The sequence below is a fragment of the Podarcis tiliguerta genome (genome assembly GCF_965153285.1).
Source record: "Podarcis tiliguerta genome assembly, chromosome: 13".
In the NCBI taxonomy this organism is placed as follows: Eukaryota; Metazoa; Chordata; class Lepidosauria; order Squamata; family Lacertidae; genus Podarcis; species Podarcis tiliguerta.
The window spans coordinates 13,084,202-13,102,172 of NC_139546.1; the positions used below are offsets into that span (position 1 = coordinate 13,084,202).

The 17,971-nt window shown below is 46.0% G+C and overlaps 1 long non-coding RNA gene across 4 annotated transcripts in view; it reads right to left on the reverse strand.

Annotated features, from left to right (window-relative positions):
* LOC310661673 overlaps positions 1-17,971 on the reverse strand; it is a 63,383-nt gene that overhangs the window by 27,479 nt on the left and 17,933 nt on the right. For all 4 annotated transcript variants that reach the window (XR_014504035.1, XR_014504036.1, XR_014504037.1 and 1 more), the window contains one exon: positions 10,730-10,860. This is a non-coding gene — a long non-coding RNA (uncharacterized lncRNA). The remainder of the gene's footprint in view (positions 1-10,729; positions 10,861-17,971) is intronic.

Below are 17,971 nucleotides of genomic sequence, written 5' to 3' on the forward strand. Positions count from 1 at the left end.
AGGAAATAAATGCAGCAACAAACTAAACGAAATGAGACTGGGGGAAAGTTTTGCAAGGGGGTAAAAAACAAAGCTATCAAGCAAAGGGAACCAGAAAAACAAAAGAAGCAGATCAAGAAAAGAGAATGAGAGAGCAAGGCAGCAAGGGGGGGGGGGGCTGCCGAGGGGGGGAACATAAGCAGCAATTAGGCAAGGGAGAGAGAGAGAGAGAAACGTGGTTCTATGTATAGAAAGGAGTGATTGATGAGTGCCCAGCATTGGAATATGTGTCTACATTCCACAACATTTTCCTGAGGCTAGGAGAAGCCCGGAGGGAAGAAGGGAGGAGGCTGTGGTATAGCTCTCCGAGAAACATTTACAGTATGAGCGAAGTCTGGACTGCAAAATGAACTGCAAGCAGGCACACATAGCTTGCACACCATACCCAACTGCAAAACTACACGGCACAGAGCAGAGCACACCATGGAAACACCTAAAGCTCCCAGGGACACATGTGAGCCATAGAGCACAAAAAGTTGCGTGGATGTGACAAGAATCCTGCTGAACCTCAAACTTCTTTGTTATTCTTACTGCATTTTTCGTGTTAAATTGCAAGCCAGTCTGGCCTGAAGCTGGTGGTGTATAAACGTAAGCTCACTAATGAAAGCTAAAGCGACTCTACAGAAAGCCCAAATTGTCTGTGCTGACAAGCCAAATTCTGCATTTGTTAGCAACCGAGCCAAGAAAACCAAAACTGGTTACCTAAACATTTGTCTTAGGTTGTGTACACACCATACATTTGAAGCACATGACTTCTCCTAAAGAATCCTGGGAACTGTGGTTTGTTATGAGTGCTATATCTTTGTGAAGGGTAAAGTTCCCAGGATTCTTTGAAAGAAGTCACACACTTTAAATGTGCTCTAATTGTATGATGTATATGCAGATTTAGAATCATTATTCAAAGATGGGATAGGCAACCCTGTACATTTTAGATGGCGCTGCTATACTGTAGCTTACATCACTGTACTTAGGTTTCTATGCTCACCCAGCAGCAACATCAAAAGTAAAAAAGGTAAAGGATCCCTGGGTGGTTAAGTCCAATCAAAGGTGACTATGGGGTTCCGGCGCTCATCTCGCTTTTAGGCTCAGGGAGCCGGCGTTTGTCCCCAGACAGCTTTCCGGGTCATGTGGCCAGCAGGACTAAACCGCTATTGGTGCAACGGAACACCATGACGGAAGCCAGAGCGCACGGAAACGCCGTTTGCCTTCCCATCACAGCAGTACCTATTTATCTGCTTGTGCTGGCATGCTTTTGAACTGCTAGGTTGGCAGGAGCTGGGACAACAGTAGTGGCAGCAGCAGGGAGAAAGAGGAAAGTAAGAGCAGCATGCGCGCACACACACACACACACACAACTTCAGAGCTCCATGGAAATAGGCACCACTGCTGCTGAAACAGAACTGGCATTATGGGGATGTAGAGTATGTGCAAAGGAAAGCAGCCAAAATTTGGACTCCATCACCAAAACTTTGATAACATTCAGATTAGCTGAATGTTATCAAAGTTATCAATGGATGCCCAATGCCCAGGAAATGACTGTTCTGGGAGGGGAGAACCATTCCGGAGAAAGGGACATGACTTTCTTTCTCCACCTCCCCTTTCCTCGGCTGGGGATGAGGTCATCAAGCTGTCTGCATGCAGAAACAAAGACTCTGGAGAAAGGCAGAGAACTTCCATATACCATATATACTCAGCCAAATGCAAATATTAAAAAACCTTATTCCAAAGAAAATTGGACTCGGGTTAAGTGCTTCACCCATGAAACTTGACCACTTGGAGAATTGAGAAGAGTCCAACTAAATTATTGGGTGTGTTTTGCTTGTTACATCCTGTGGTCTCCACCACACAAGATGATCTGCGTCAGGCGGTCACCTTCATCCCACCCAAAATGTTTTCTGCTTGGGGGTTTAGCAGGTAACGTGAGCATCTACCCCTTGCCTCTTTGCTTTCCTCTCCTCCTCCACCCCTAGCTAGCTTCCACACATTTCTCGGCACTCAGTAAGAATCTATTTGAAAGCTGCTCAAGTCCCTGGACGAATTCCAGAAGAGACATGGAGATTTGCTGGCTGTGAGTAGCTCTGAAAGGGAAGGTGGGGGATGGGTGGGAGAAGGGGAGCAGCAAGGTAAATGAAGCCAAACCTCGTGGCTGAGGTAGTTTATAGGCCAGACTTCCCTTTCTACCATCTATCGAAGGATGGAGAGGAGGGGCTGTGGCTCAGTGGAAGAGCACAAGCTTTGCATGCAAAAACCTCCCAGGTTCAGTTTCTCCAGGTAGGCTGGGAAACAGTCCAGTCTGGAAACCTTAGGGCTGGCCTAAGGCACTTTGCTGCTTGAGGTAAAGGACAAGATGGCATATACCCTCATTTACATATAAAGAAGCCAGTCTTACATTGAAACTAGGAACAGGACAGCATCATCCACTGCATCTGAGACCAGCAGCCTAGTTTAGGGGGTACAGGGCAAATTGTGCATGCGATACACAGCCCTGTCCTCCATCATCTCGCAACCACTTCCGACCCATGGTATCTGCTGCCTAAAGCAGCTGTCTCGCTCTGCCTAGAGATGGCGCTGAGAGCCTTGCCAGGATAGATCAGGGGTAGGGAATATTTTCACGCTGGTGGACTGGACCTTGAAGTCCCCTACCCTCGGTGGGCCATTTCGACAGGGCCGCCCACCTGTCAATCATACCATGGTGTCAGGTGACCATTTTTTCCTTTTTGCAGCACAGCTTGAGCTTAAAGTGTCCTACAAAGGAAGATCCTGGCCAATACAGGTAGGACTTGAAGTGACTGCCAAGCAGCTGGCGACCGATACAAATCGTATTGGGTCTGGTTCCACATGGGAGTTCCCAATCAGAAAGTCTGGAAGCAGCTGATCCTAGCAGGGCCTGAAGTAACTGCAGATTGGTTGAAAGTCACATTTTCAGCAGGGATCAGCTCCACTCGGGAGCTTGGATTAGAAGACCTGGGCTTGTATTTGTTGTCATACAGGTAGTGACCATTTTGTGTGTGTCCAATTGACACACGACCCCCAACACACAGGTCCTTTTGGACCCAGAAGAGGGCAGAATGTGGGTGTAATGGGGCATAATGGGGGCAGGGTGGAGTGTAACAGGGCGGAAAAAGCTTATGACCGCTCCGCCGAAGCATGGAACCCCCGTGCAAAATGGTTGCCACCTGTATTTAAAAGTCACTGGATATAAGCCTTGCTTGCCAAGAAGCAACTGGAAGTGCATTTCAATGCTCCTAATTGTTTCTTCGCATCAACAATTTTACCTGCTTCACACATTATGCCATGTATGCCATGTGTAGGACAGGTGGACGTGACTTGGTGGAAGGACCCTCGTGGGCCAAAGTAGGACTACTAATTTGATTAGGCTTGCAGGCTGGAGGTTGCCCACCATGGAGACAGACAAAACAGAGATAGTTGGACCAACAGACGGACATGGTAGAAGGCAGCTTGGTTCCTCCGCTCCTATGAAATATGGCAACTCCAGTGACAAGAAAAGACAGGGAATCTTCCAGAGGGGTTAAATGAGGGAAGGGCTATGGGGCAAAAGCAGTACTTAATTCCAAAAATTTGAGAAGCCAGGGCTCCAGCATGGCTAGGCGTTACACACCCAAATTCCAGTTGTATATGAGGAAAGGGAGGAGTTCTTAGCTTTGCAGTGAGGAGGGAGAGAGAGACTCTGTACTGTACTGTATAAACACTTTTCTTTATTTCAACATCACAAATAGCAAGACTGAACACAGTGACTGAAGAAAGCTGCAGGTCAAAGTCTCTCTCCATCAGGATCAGTGGGGAATGGGGAGGAAGCCACTCTGCCCATGCTCAGAGGCACTCTTTTTACATTTCTCACAGGGCTGAGCTTTGGTACTGAAGACAGGTTCAAATTGGGCCCTATCCCAACACCACCATGACACAGACCTCAAAAGCAGAGGTTAGTGGGAACTCCCTTGTGAGTCAGGTGGCCTGAATGGGGCTGTTGCATTGCCAGCCACAGAGGCATTTTTTTCACACTTGCAACATAAAGTGAAAATTGTTGGAGATCTTTCTTTTTGTAAAACACACCCTGAGATGGAGCCTGGAGACTGAAAAATGGAATTTGCTGCCTGAAGCAGCTTATTTATGTTGTTTCATGGGAAGGCTGAGCCACTGGGACTGAGATGTTGCAGGAGCATTGCCTGTCTTAGGGAGATAAACCAGGCCCAGTTAAAACACGTGCTTTAACACAGCATGGTCTTAAAAATCCAACCTGTAAGTAGCAGCTGCTGTGGAGGCAGTCAGGTTTGTGATTGCAGTGCATGGTGGTGGTGAAGGATTCTGTCATTTTCCTTGCCTGCCCCAGTCCCAGTAAAAAAATCACCTTATTGACGCTGCTATTTACATTGTGAAGCGAAGACGCTCCCATTGGCATCAGTGTCAAACTACGGCCAGAGAGACGCGAACCAGGGCTTTGCCCCATTTATGCTGTGGAATCACTGGCTAGGTTACCTGTTGGCCTCAGTTTCCCTTGCACTAAAGGGTGACCTGGTTATTCAGGGCTGTGCTGAGGATAACTGTAAGCGAGTGTTCTTATTTTTTTTTGCAGAGCTGCTGCACATGTTAAAAAAGCAGAAAAAGAAATGTGTGTGTGTAGCTTGGGGGGCTCCTTAATATCACACATTACCCAGATTCAACTTAACTTTAACTATCAGGGCTATCATTCTATTCTTTCCCCACTTTATTGCAGTTGCTTATTGGCCAATTTATGGTATCTGTCTCCCTCCACGCAGTCTTGGAATCAAAGAGCTCCTGGCAGCACTGCCCAGCGTACCATTAGCAGAAGCAGTAGCAGGCGCCACTCCTGCCCTCATCACTACAGTGCCACCTGCTGGAAGAGGTCAGAAACGAAGCAGCATGGGTGACGTTGCTCCATGTCCCATTTGGTCATATAAGACCTGGCAGTGAAAACTTTCCCGCCTCCTGTTTGTAACATTTTTAGGAGTCAGAAAGCGACTTTGCTCCCTTTTCCAAACCCTCCCAAAGACTTTAGGGAGCAGCCAGAGGCCCAATCAGCTCGCAGACAGTGGTTTGGCAAGCGTGAGGCCCAGGTCCACTTTCCCAGCATGCACTTCTTCCTCCCATGGGTTCTCACCTTAAGCAAAACAATGCCCTAATGGAAAGCGAACCTCTCCAGGCTTACAGACTTGGTGGAGGGAAGTTCCGGAGCAGCTGTCACTGAATTTGGAGGAGGGGGAGGGTGGAATTTGCCTTGGTTTGGGAGGGAGGAGGCTCCCGGAGACAGGGCCGGCTATGAATTCTGGGAATGTTTATGCAGCTGCAGTCTATTAAGGAGGAGGGATCCTTTCCTTTTATTAATCCCAGCCTTACAGCTCAAAAGGAGCCTCCTAAAGGCAGGCGTGTGTGCGCTCGCTCGCTCACTCACGTGTGCAAATAGGTGCACAGTGACTTCAAGGATATCTCTGGGGAACACGTTGCGCTTGCTAATACTTCCAGCTAGCCAATGCATCATTTCTGGAGCAAGGGGCGTCAGGGCTTTGTCCTCTTAATTCAATATGTGCCCTGGACAGACTACTTGTGGTGATGTGTTAGGGAGGGAAAGCACTTTGCACGTGCTCAGAGCCATTATTTTTTTACATATTAAGGTGTGCATTTTTAAAAAGCATTAAGGTACCTGGGGTTAAAAAGGACGCGGGTAGCGCTGTGGGTTAAACCACAGAGCCTAGGATTTGCCAATCAGAAGGTTGGCGGTTTCAAATCCCCGCGACGGGGTGAGCTCCTGTTGCTCGGTCCCTGTTCCTGCCAATCTAGCAGTTCGAAAGCACGTCAAAGTGCAAGTAGATAAATAGGTACCACTCCGGCAGAAAGGTAAACGGCGTTTCCGTGTGCTGCTCTGGTTTGCCAGAAGCGGCTTAGTCATGCTGGCCACATGACCCGGAAGCTGTATGCTGGCTCCCTCGGCCAGTAAAGCGAGATGAGCGCCACAACCCCAGAGTCAGCCACGACTGGACCTAATGGTCAGGAGTCCCTTTATCTTTACCTACCTGGGGTTAAACTCAATTTAAGCCATAAGCCCAAAGCTGGTTTTCCTAGAACCAGCCGTCCAGACTTAGAGTAAGATGAAAAGGCTGAAAACCTCATTTCAGACAACCACCACTGTGCTTTCCCCAGCAAATGTCAGAATGAGAAACATCCGCAGCTTCTGACACGTTCACAGGATGCGTTTCAGCTCCGAAGCCAACACAGAGTCCTGTGCTCACAGCTCAGGCCATCCACACACGACAGAGTCAGCTGAGATGTGCCCCAGACATGCCTACAGTCAAAGTCCAAGCAGCAGGTTGCAGGGACCCTCCCTGCCTCGCCTGCTGCCGGGGCATGCCCTTCGCAGATGCCTCAGCAGGGTCTAAGTCTTGCACACTGCTGCTTTTACATCCCTCTGACTTCCCACGTGGAGCTCAGCTGCTGTACAAACACAATCCCTCTCTCTCTGTAATCCTTCAGCCCTCGTTGGGCGTAGAGGTCCTTTAAAGGCATGCTGTGTCAGGAATAGGGCTGTTGGTGTTCCACAGTCATAGAGCGTTGGTGTGGCACACAGAATTCAGCATCCAGAGAATCTCAGAGCCAGGCTACATGGGACTCAGGAGTTCTATGATACTGATCTTCTGCACTCATATAAAAAATGGACAGCAGCCCTGTCTGTGTGCGTGCATGTGCACATGTGAGTCTGAGATTCATATCAGAACTGTGGCACTGGGAAAGAAGGGATTTAACTCTTTCCCTCCATGCTATTTTCCAGATGAAAACTATAGAGTACCTCTCACTTGCTGGATGATCACCTTGTTGTGGTGTGTGGGCTTGCATGTTCCTATAATCCTTGTGAGTGAAGCTGTTGGAAATTTGGTCTTGTAGATACACTAATACATTTACAATATATAATACAATATTTTAGTGTATTTTTGGTCTCTGTGGAAGCCGCCCAGAGTGGCTGGGGAAACCCAGCCAGATGGGCGGGGTACAAATAATAAATTATTATTATTATTATTATTATTATTATTATTATTATTACTTGGCCAAAGTGAGTTCAATCCACTGACTTGATAAAAGGGATTATTCTACGAAAGACTCAAAGATGCTTCCTGATTAAGCTCCAGTCCCCAACAGAGCACTGGTGATTTGTGTGGTCTTCTGTATCCACTAAAAGCGGCATAACACCAAAATTTCACAATAGGAGCTATCTGCATCACATGAAGCCACCTCTTTTATAAAAAGACCAGCACACAAATATAAAGCCAGGGAGACTAATATATAAAAATCGTGTTATGGAGATAGACTGCATTTGCCTGTCAGGCAGTTCTGCAGTAGTGTAGTAGAATGTCTCTGTGTTTTGTGCCAATAGGATGGGACACCTATTGAAACCAATAGGATGTGTACCTCTTCTTTAACTGACTCTAAAACAGAGATTGGTTGCCCCATTTGTCTGAAATCCCACCCCACGGCAGCCATTTGAGGATAACATTTCAGCTAAGCAACACACATGAAAGGGTGGCACCATGGATCTTCTTCTTCAACTATAAAGGTTTGTGAATCAAATGAAACCATCTATATATATTTCTCACTAATTTTGGCCTCAAAGTTACACATGTTCTCTTAATTACACCTTTAAGGTCTGAACCTTGAGAAGTCTAGCTGGCACATCTGCTTGATTGCTTTTGGGGGCTGCCCTCTTTGGAATAACCAAGGATTTGTCCTGTGAGTCTTGGTGAACTTCTTCATGGATCACTATGGTTTGAGGCAGTGGTTTTCATCCAGCGTTCTGTGGCACGCTGAGGTGCCTTGAATTATGGTCAGGGTGCCAAAGTAACACTGGCCTCTGTCCTTCCTTCCCTCCCTTTTCTGATGCCCTCTCACGTCTCTGCCTCCCAAAGGCTTGCTCAGCTATTTGTTGCAGTAGCCCTGGCTACAAGTTCCCCAGGCGAATGGTGCCTCTGGGGCTGGCCAGAGGGTGCTGGTTGCCAGGAGCTGAGGTGGCCTCCAAGTAAGTAAGTAAGCGAGGGAGCCCAGCTAGCCAATCTGCCATCCCTTGCTGTTGGGAATGTATGGACAAGTCCCAGGCCCCTGTGGGGCAGTGTGAGGAGGCACCTCTCTTTGGGGCGGAGGGGGCAGCTCAGAGACCAGGGGCGGCAGCAGCAACTGCCCAGAGGACTCCCAAAGAGAGGGGAGAGGAGAGGAGGCCAAGAAAACGCTTTACAAGAGTGATCAAAAAAGGATGAGAGGCTGCCAGCTCTGCAGGCAAGGGGTGACATAACCAGCCCCTGAGCCCCACAGGGGCAGAAAGAATGTAGTTGGTCAAGGACTCAAAAAGGTTGACAACCTTGTTGGAGGTCTGAGTTTCCAGGTGGAGATGGCCACAGCTAGGAAGGAGGATTGTAGAGCAGCCTATATCAGAGGAAGCTACCAGACCAGCTAACTCCATAAACTGGTGTGTATGCAAGATGGAAAGTTGAGAGAAACTGCATGTACCCTGTCTTTATTTTTCAAGTAGGATACCAAAGTCTAGATAACTGAAGATAAGGATTATGTTTACGGAAACCTGCCATCGCAGATGGTTACACTGATTAGACGACCCTTAGGGCAACTTTGAACCATTGTGGTGCAGCTGTTAACTGGCTAATGTGCTTCACTCAAGCTGTGGTTTCATCTCAGAAGCCTATCAACTATACTTCACTATCCTTTGGTTAATAAAGGCCCTCTATAAATCTAACATGCAATTATTCTATCAGTGTAATGACCTAGACGAGGCAGGCTGTTCCACCATTAAACACCAACCCAATACACCTTGTTCAAATTCTGGCTTCCCCATTTTAATAAGTGCCCTGTGGATAGAGACAGTGCTCCTTAAAGTGCAAAGAGGCACGCCCACCCTGCTCCACTTGGTTGTATAAATTCCTCATTCGCAGTAAACATGATTGAATAAACTCCACAGAGAAAGCTCGTTTTGCACGAAAAGTCCCTCCATGCTTTACAGGGGGGAAGGGAAGGCAATTGATAACAGCAGGTGAAGAGTGAAAACTTCAACTGTGCAACACAGGTGAGAGAATTAATACAGGAGCCAACAATGGAAACTCAAAGTGGTGGTTTGTATCACTTTCAGCAGAGGTATTTGCTCAGAAATGGGCAAAATGGGAACAGGAAATGCATAATAGGACCACATGTATTATAAAGCATTTCTGGTTTCTGGGTAAAAAGGTATTTTATTTATATATGAAGCAAATGGTTTCAAGTTTTCTTGCACACACAATTTTTCTTGAGACACAGAGCCCTCTCCATTCCAATTATAACATTTCCTAACTTTCATGATTACAAACATTGATTTCTCACTGTATTCTTCTAAGACTGTAATCCATGCACACTTACATGAGAATAAACTCAACTGAACTCAGTTAAGGCTCACCCACACTTCAGCAGATGCCCAAGAGATTTTCAGCTTGTCCCTTGCCTACAAAGCATGAATCCGAGCAGTTTTCTGTTTGCTCTGCTGGCTTCCCCAGGAAAGCCTGCTATTTAGCGCTGAATTATTAGAGCAAATGTCAATCCATGAATGACGTTTGCTCCAGCTGAGTGGTAAAGATCACACTTTCCCAGGGGAAAGTAGTGGGACAATATTAGAATAGAACAGAATCACAGAGTTGAAAGGGACCCTGAGGATCATCTAGTCCTGCTTCCTGCAATGCAAGAATATGAAGCTGTCCCTTAAGGGGATCAAACCTGCAACCTTGGCATTATCAGCACAACGCTCTAACCAACTGAGCTATAGATGAGCCCTGAGACCCAATCACTCTGGAGTAAGTATTCATTGGATCAGGCTTGATAAAGACAGTTTGGTCTTCAGTCATCTGTAATGCCAGTACTTGACAGAACAATCTTACAAATAGCGGTTACCATTTCAGAATGCTGCCCTGCTATTCTAAGCTTTCAGAGGCTAGCCTGAGCTAGAGTTCCCATCAAAGAAAAGGGCAGAAGCTTTAATAAATACTAATAATAATTCCAAAAGATATAACATCATTTCCTGTACAATTTTTTCCCTTGCTCCTCCCTTTTCTCTGGTTGTTTCCAGCAAAGTTAGACTAAGGAAACATTTTCATTCAAACATTGCAAACTGCTAACCTGAACCATGAGAGATAGAGGCTGCATTCAGAATTCCAGAAATCTAGCAGAATCTAAGTTTTGAGCTCACTTCCATGTTAATAGCTTCCAGATAAAATCCATTTGCATCACTGTAAAACCAAAAAATGGTGGGACAAAATTTGGGACAGTATTCCAGCTCTTCATATGGATGAATCATGGGGGAACAGAAGTGCACGTGTGCATAAAGGAGCGGTGGCAACATATCTGATGACGTCTGCTGTTGTGTCACAACACACCCACTGGTGTGAAGGAAATTCAGTGTGAAATAGGGGTATATCAATCAAAAATCCATATGCGACTGGCAATGGAGAATAAAAGGAACTTTAGAAACTGGGACAGAAGCACTAGCATTATAACCAAGAAAACTAACACAATAATTGCCATGTCTAAATACAACCTGCACACACTTAAAATAAAAGTTATAAACAAACTCTGCCCACTTGTTTTCAGTCTGGAATCTCTGCTAGCTCCAGTTAGCAAAGATAAGATTAGTCGTACCTACCCTAAATGCTTCCTCAGAGTGGCTTGTCCAGCTTCCTGCTTGTCCACATCTTCAGAATTTGTGTTAATGATCCAAATAGCAGTAAACTTTAAATGCCTGCCTGAGCCACATCCTTCTGAGTTCACTCAGTCCTGTCAAGAGAGGAGGAGAGACATGAGTTGTGAGGGGCAGTTTCCATGACATTCATGGAGAATGCGTTTGTGGATTGCTGTTCAGGAAGGGCGACTTGGAGGAGCACAGATTGCACGACCCCTAAGCCCTTTTCAAAGAATATGCAAGAGCATAATTTCACAAAGTATGTAGTGAACATGAGGACACGCACACCAGCCAGGACCACAGCATTCCCAGCCACTGTTGGGCTAAGTGTATTTAAAAAGCCTCTCCACGACTGCAGGGTAACACAGGGTTCTCAGACCAGGGCAGGGGCTTGTAAGCATGTTCAGCCGGTTGTGCATACAAATGCCATCCAGACCTTTCCACTCAACATGGGAAGATCTGGTATGGAGCAGCGAGGATTAAGATATCACAGGCATTGTTCCTCTTGCACATGCACCCCCAACCTTCTACACATTTTATGCCCTTACGCATTATTTGAACACCTGAACGGGACTCTAGTTTTGAGCACTTCACTTCTGGATCAAACTGGCTGGCAGCAGCACAGATTGGTGGATAAATATAACTTGGGAGGAAGAGACCTTCAGGATGTCCTCCTTGAATTCTTGCTAGCATGGTCAAAATGGCTTAGATCTAAGACTACAGAAAGTACTTCTGCTTGGTTTTTCAAAATAGCAGCTAAGGCTGCTTGGGTGAGCAAGCGAAGCAATGCGAGGCTCCAGCCCTCTTCAGCAGAAAACTGAAACAAAGATAATTTAGAAGAAAAAAAGTGGCACCCCGCAAGGGACTGTACCACCCTGCCACCTGAGTAAACCAATATTTCTTAGCAAGAGCAGTTGTGGATCACAAAGAGCCTGCCACGCACTCAATAACTGTCCCTCACTTTTATGGCATCCTGGAGACATAGCTTGAATGAATTATTTACTTCTTGCTTTCTTATTGTAAAGATTAATAGTAGCCTGATGTGTATAGGGAAATCAGAGTGGCAATGCAGGACAGGAAGAGAGGTGTTAACCTCCCCTCTTGCAACTCTACTGCCAGTTACAGCTGAAACTCCACCACCTAAAACAGCTCTTTGCCCCATATGGGAAAACAAATAGGTATCTATATGATGCGTTTATGATTTCCCCTGCCCTCTCTCTACAGTGCCATGTTCCAAATCCAATTCCTTCACTGGATATGACTACTAAAAGGTTTTTTTAAGTACTGTGGAAGATATTGGTCACACATCTCCCAAGTCATGTCTTGTTATGGCATAAGGCTCTGTTCAGAGAACACATTTTCAGAGATGTGAAACATCATGGCATACAGAAGATGCTAATTTGTCTGTTGCACAACTGTCACCAGCAATTTCTTTTCCTGGGCCTTGATAGGAACCTACTAAATCTTGAAATACAATTCACAGGACTGCTCCACAGCAGTCTTGCAATCTCTACAGCAGCTTGAGGGAGATAATTTATAGTAGGACAATGGTATGGGCAGAAAGGGTTAAATACCTCCAGCTGTCCTAGCCAAATTAGCACCCCCAACTCTCTTTGACAGTATGTCATAAAAAAGAAAAAGAAAAAAGTGGCATCAATAGAAATGAAAGAACAAATCGTAGATATATGAATTATCTGAAAACATCAACAGTACCTTTGAAAGAACCTCGACACAGAGAAGAATTTTAAAAAGTACTTCTGAGCCCGAGCAGAACACTCTGCAATGTTATCAAGAACAAGAGAAAATGATGTTGGAAACGGCTGGGAAAAAGGAGGGGAAACAGTAGCTCAGACTTGGCAGAGGTAAGTTTGAGACAATGGGCACTCATCCAAGGAGAGATAGCAGAGACTGGGGCCAAGTGATGAAGGGTAAAGATCGGGTAAAGAATGTGGAGTTGTAGGTCCTTGGCATAAAGGTGGTATTGAAGACCAAATGAATGGATAATGGAACCAAGAGGGAGATTATGAAGGGGAAAAGAAGAGGAGTGATCCCTGGGGAACTTCTACAGAAAGAAGAAAAAGGGGGGAAGTAGGACCATTCAAATACACTTTAAAAAACCAAAAACATAACCATTAAGAAATACATGACAAAATGGTACTCCGAAAAGCCGAGAGAAGTGAATGGTGAGATGTATCAATGAAGGCTCGAGTGAGATTCAAAAGAAATAGTACAGACAAAAGATCCTTAGCTCTTGCTGTGAAACAGTCATTCATAGTATATATCCTTATGGTCACTTGCACAATACTCATTTGAGGTAGACCACTCTAACTCCTATTTTCAGCTATGTGAAGCAGAGTCACCGTATGAGTCTGACTTGCTCAAGGCCACCAAGAGATGAAATCTGAACTCAGGTACCAAGGATAAGTCCAGCTCTTCCATCTGATCAACTGCACTAGCTTCATAGTAGTAGCCAGGCGCTGCAGTTGCTTCTTTGCCCTCAGTCCATCAATGTCAGGATGTAAAGTGACAGAGGGCAGAAAAGGTGCCTCTGTTGCTTAGGGTCTTGGCAATAATTAGAGAGGGGCTGGGGAAAAGCACTTCCTCTCCAGTTATCTCCCATGATGGCCAAAGAATGAAAGGCTGAGGATGGCCCCGGGGAAGACTCACCTTGAACACACAAATATTACAAAGCACTTGGCATCCATTCCAAAGGTGCTCAACCTTCAGAGACAGATAGACAGCCAAATCGCCCATCTTAGGCCAAACTACATTAAGTGAAATAGCAGATGTTGGAACACAGTATATGGGAGAGCGGGGGTTAAACCTTTTATCCCACACCACAGTCCTGATAACTGTGTCTACCTCTTAAGCTGTTGTTTGATGTGTGAAGAAAGTTAACTTTAGGAATCCTGATGAGAGCTCTGATTTAAGAGAGCCAATTCTGTCTGGTCCGCAAGGCTGACTTCTCCCAAGTAAAACTGGGTTGTTTTGGTGAGCGGAACGGCAGGTGTCACTGATGTACAGAACATCCAAAAGGGAGCTGATGGTCATAGAGCTAAATCTATACCCCTCCAACAGACTTTCAAGTAAGAATCTCTAATGAAAAATGGAACGTGCTGGGGGGGGGGGGACTTTTAAAACTGTTTCAGCCCAATTAAGAGAATCCTTTGAAACTCTTACATAGGTGGCCTCTTCCCCCTTGTGAATTCATCCCACAAGATACCAGGAGCAACATCAACCTGTTGAAGGGGATGTGGGGAGACTGGATTTTACATATGTATGTGGTGGTTTTGCAAATTTGTTTACCCATTTTGGGTTTTGTTATTTAAAGAATTGAGTTTAACATACAAAACGGATCTACAACCTTCCCCTCAACTTGCTTTATTTGGAATAAATGACATGCCTGCTCCACCTATTGCTCACAAAGAACGTTAAACGTTCCTCCTTGTGGCAACACATATGGAAATAGCCATGTGATGGCGTACTGCCTTGGACTTGAAAATTGAAGCATGATACCCCGGAACATGGACAATAGCCCTGGCTGAAAAGCTGATGTGCCAGAATCGTGAGACCAAAGGGAATTCTAAACCACATTTTCTATAATGTGTGATAACAGTTCTGGATTATATGTATCTATATGATTGTGTTTATAATGCCCTGAGATCTCATGTTACTATGTGGAAATATTTTTTGGACTGAACTTTAAGAATTTGATTTGATGTTTTTAAGCAACGTGGTTGATGTGTTGTGAGTTATGTTGTTTTATTGTTATGTGAAAAATTAAAATAAAAATGTTTCCCCCCCAAAATCTATACCCCTCCAGCATGCACTGATCTGCTGCCTGCCCATTACCTGTGAAGGTAATGATGATCGCAAAAGAGACCAAACTACATGTATACAATCCAAGTTGCAACACTGGCACAGAAATTTGTTCTAATTTCTTTCAAAATGGAAACTCAAACCATCAGCATGCTGGTAATAATATGTAGCATTTACATATTTGTACATATAAATATCCTCCTCCGTGCATCTGTTGTTTCTTTTTGAAACATTTGTACAGTACACTTTCCATGTTTGTTTATTTTTATACCACTCTTCGGTTATATTCCCAGGATAGTTTACAAAGAGAATAAAACAATTAAAATGTATATACAAAACAACATAAAATAAAACAAGTAAAAACCACAAAATCATAAATGAAACATACCACACGACTAAGACTGCATCTAAAAAGCTTGGGGAAAATAAAAAGGACTTTGCCTAATGCTGAAAGGGCAAATCATGAGAAGTGCTCTACACACAAACTGCGTTCAGGCATTTGTCAGAACACTCAAGGTCTTAAAGCAGGGGGAGGGGTGTACCTGCGTCTCGTGCCAACATCTTTGCATTGAACTGGCAGGATGATGGGGAGGAGAAAGAGAATCCCGGCACGAGGGGTGTAGCAGGGAATGGGACACACCGGGGCAAACGGGATGGAGAAGGAAGTACTCACAGGATGACGGAGGATGGCAAGGGGATGGAGGTCAAGGTACAGGAACCAGAGCAGCAGAACCCATCACAAGAGGAGCCCGTCTCCATGAATGCAGTGGGCTCTGAGGTGTAGGGAGCAGTGGGAGAGGCACTCTGGGAGGCTGAGGCTGTGCAGAGCCCAAGGTCCCTAGCTGGCTAGGTGGGGCTCGCTGGCTCCAGGTGTGATTCCTCAGCTGGAGAAGGCTTGGGACAGGTGAGGGTCACGTGCCTCATCAAGCCCAGATGCTGCAGTCAGCATGCCAAGTACAAAAGGGAAGCAGAACTGAGGTGCTATGCATGCTCAAGTGCCCATGCTGATGGACCTCTATGGGACTGTGATTTGGGTTTCATGCGGGACTGTATTCTGACTGCTGGACTTTAGACTTGGCTAGACCCTGGACTGTGTTTCCTGGACTTTGCTTGTATGGCTTGACCCCTGGACTTGGATTTGATACACTAACTTGCTGCCAGGTATGCCAGGGATTCAGGGCCATCTTGAGGTGGTTTTTAAGAGGCTTCTGTTGAACACGCTTAGAAACTTCCCAGTGGCATATTTCAGGTTTTTGGGGGGTGGGATATGGGTTAGGGTGAGAATTAGCTACACCATTAACTATGCAGATCTTCAAAACGCTTAACATGATTTGGGATGCTTCTAAATTGCAGCCACCTCTGGGGTGGCTCACTACAGCTGTTTAACAACCGATTAGGCCACTACTATACATAAAAGTCTGCCATGAGCGGGATTGGGCAGCCCACTGAAACTCCAGGAGCAATTTAGGGGAAATGATTATAACAATTTGTCTGGCATTTGTCCAAGGCATCCTCAAAGCCAACGAAAATGCCAGGGGGTGGTTAATGAATGCAAATGATTAGGACCTTGGCTCTGTGCCTTAACCTAATGATGTTCAGTTTAACAAATCACTGGATGCAGTTCTCGGTGCCATCAATAATAAATTGAGTTTTTTCTTTTCTTTTCTTTCCTCCTTCACCCCTGCTCACCCCTCATATCTTGCCTTATTGTCATTTAGATCATCTTTTTTTTGTCTCCATTTGCTTCTGTGCAATCCGCAGTGCCATAAATTAAGATAAACAACACAGAATTTTTTTAAATGACAACAGCATGTGACCCTGAACACAGGGTAGGTCATTCATAAATTCTGATTGAAAATCAGGAGAAGCTTATTGAATAATTAAAGCTGCATAATTCTGAAAGTCTTTTTGCAACAGCCTTCCCTAGCACTCCAGATGCTGGAATCTGGCTCTGATCATCCCCAGCCAGCAGAGCCAATGGACAGGGATGGTGCAAGCTGTAGTGCTGGGGGGCACCAGGTTGGGGAAAGCTGATCTGGCAGATTTGTGGAAGCAAAGCATCTGACTGGATTCATGACAAAGCCCTCCATGTTGGCTGGGGCTGATGGCAGTCTAAAAACACATGGAGGGCCACAGATCCCCCACCTGCATTCAGAGACATACCTAGGCTCTTGTGCCCTTGGCAAGGAGCTGTATTGGCGCCACCTCTCCCTTGCGCAATGGTCAACACCAGTGACCAGATTCCTCTGCTGAGGCACCCAGAAAAACCTGTGCACCTTGTGTGGCTGCCCAGAGCAGTGGAGGAGTGGCTCAGGCAGCGTGCACACAGGTGGGTGGGCTTCTAGCCATTCCAGGCCAGAGTGGAGAGGTGCCATTTTTTGCTCCCCACTTGGGCTTGCGCGCTTGGTGGGCCATCCTGGTCAACCCCTAGGTACGTCCCTGCATGCACTAAGCAATCATGGCACCGATAGATCAAGCCTTCATGTCCTGGTTAATAATAATAATAATTTATTATTTATAGCCCACCCATCTGGCTGGGTTTCCCCAGCCACTCTGGGCGGCTTCCAACAAAATATTAAAATACAATAGTGCATCAAACATTAAAAGCTTCCCTAAACAGGGCTGCCTTCAGATGTCTTCAAAAAGTCTGGTAGTTGTTGTTCTCTTTGATATCTGATGGGAGGGCGTTCCACAGGGCGGGTGCCACTACCGAGAAGTCCCTCTGCCTGGTTCCCTGTAACTTGGCTTCTCACAGCGAGGGAACACACTAGAAGTAGTTCAAGTGAGAGATAACTAGAGCATGCACCACTCTGGAGAGACAGTCTGCAGGCAGATAGGGTCTCAGCCTGCGTACCAGATGGAGCTGGTAGACAGCTGCCCTGGACACAGAATTGACCTCTGCCTCCATGGACAGCTGCGAGTCCAAAATGACTCCCAGGCTGCGCACCTGGTCCTTCAGGGGCACAGCTACCCCATTCAGGACCAGGGAGTCCTCCACACCTGCCCGTCTCCTGTCCCCCCAAAACAGTACTTCTGTCTTGTCAGGATTCAACCTCAATCTGTTAGCCACCATCCATCCTCCAACTGCCTCCAGACACTCACACAGGACCTTCACCGCCTTCACTGATTCTGATTTGAAAGAGAGGTAGAGCTGGGTATCACCTGCGTGCTGATGAAAACCCAGCCCAAACCCCCTGACGATCTCTCTCTCCCAGCAGCTGCATGTAGATGTTAAAAAGCATGGGGGAGAGGACAGAACCCTGAGGCACCGCACAAGTGAGAGCCATGGGGTCTGAACACTCACCCCCCACCACCACTTTCTGAACATGGCCCAGGATGAAGGAGATTCATCTCATTTGTCTGTGCTTCACCTTGCCTGCCTCCTCC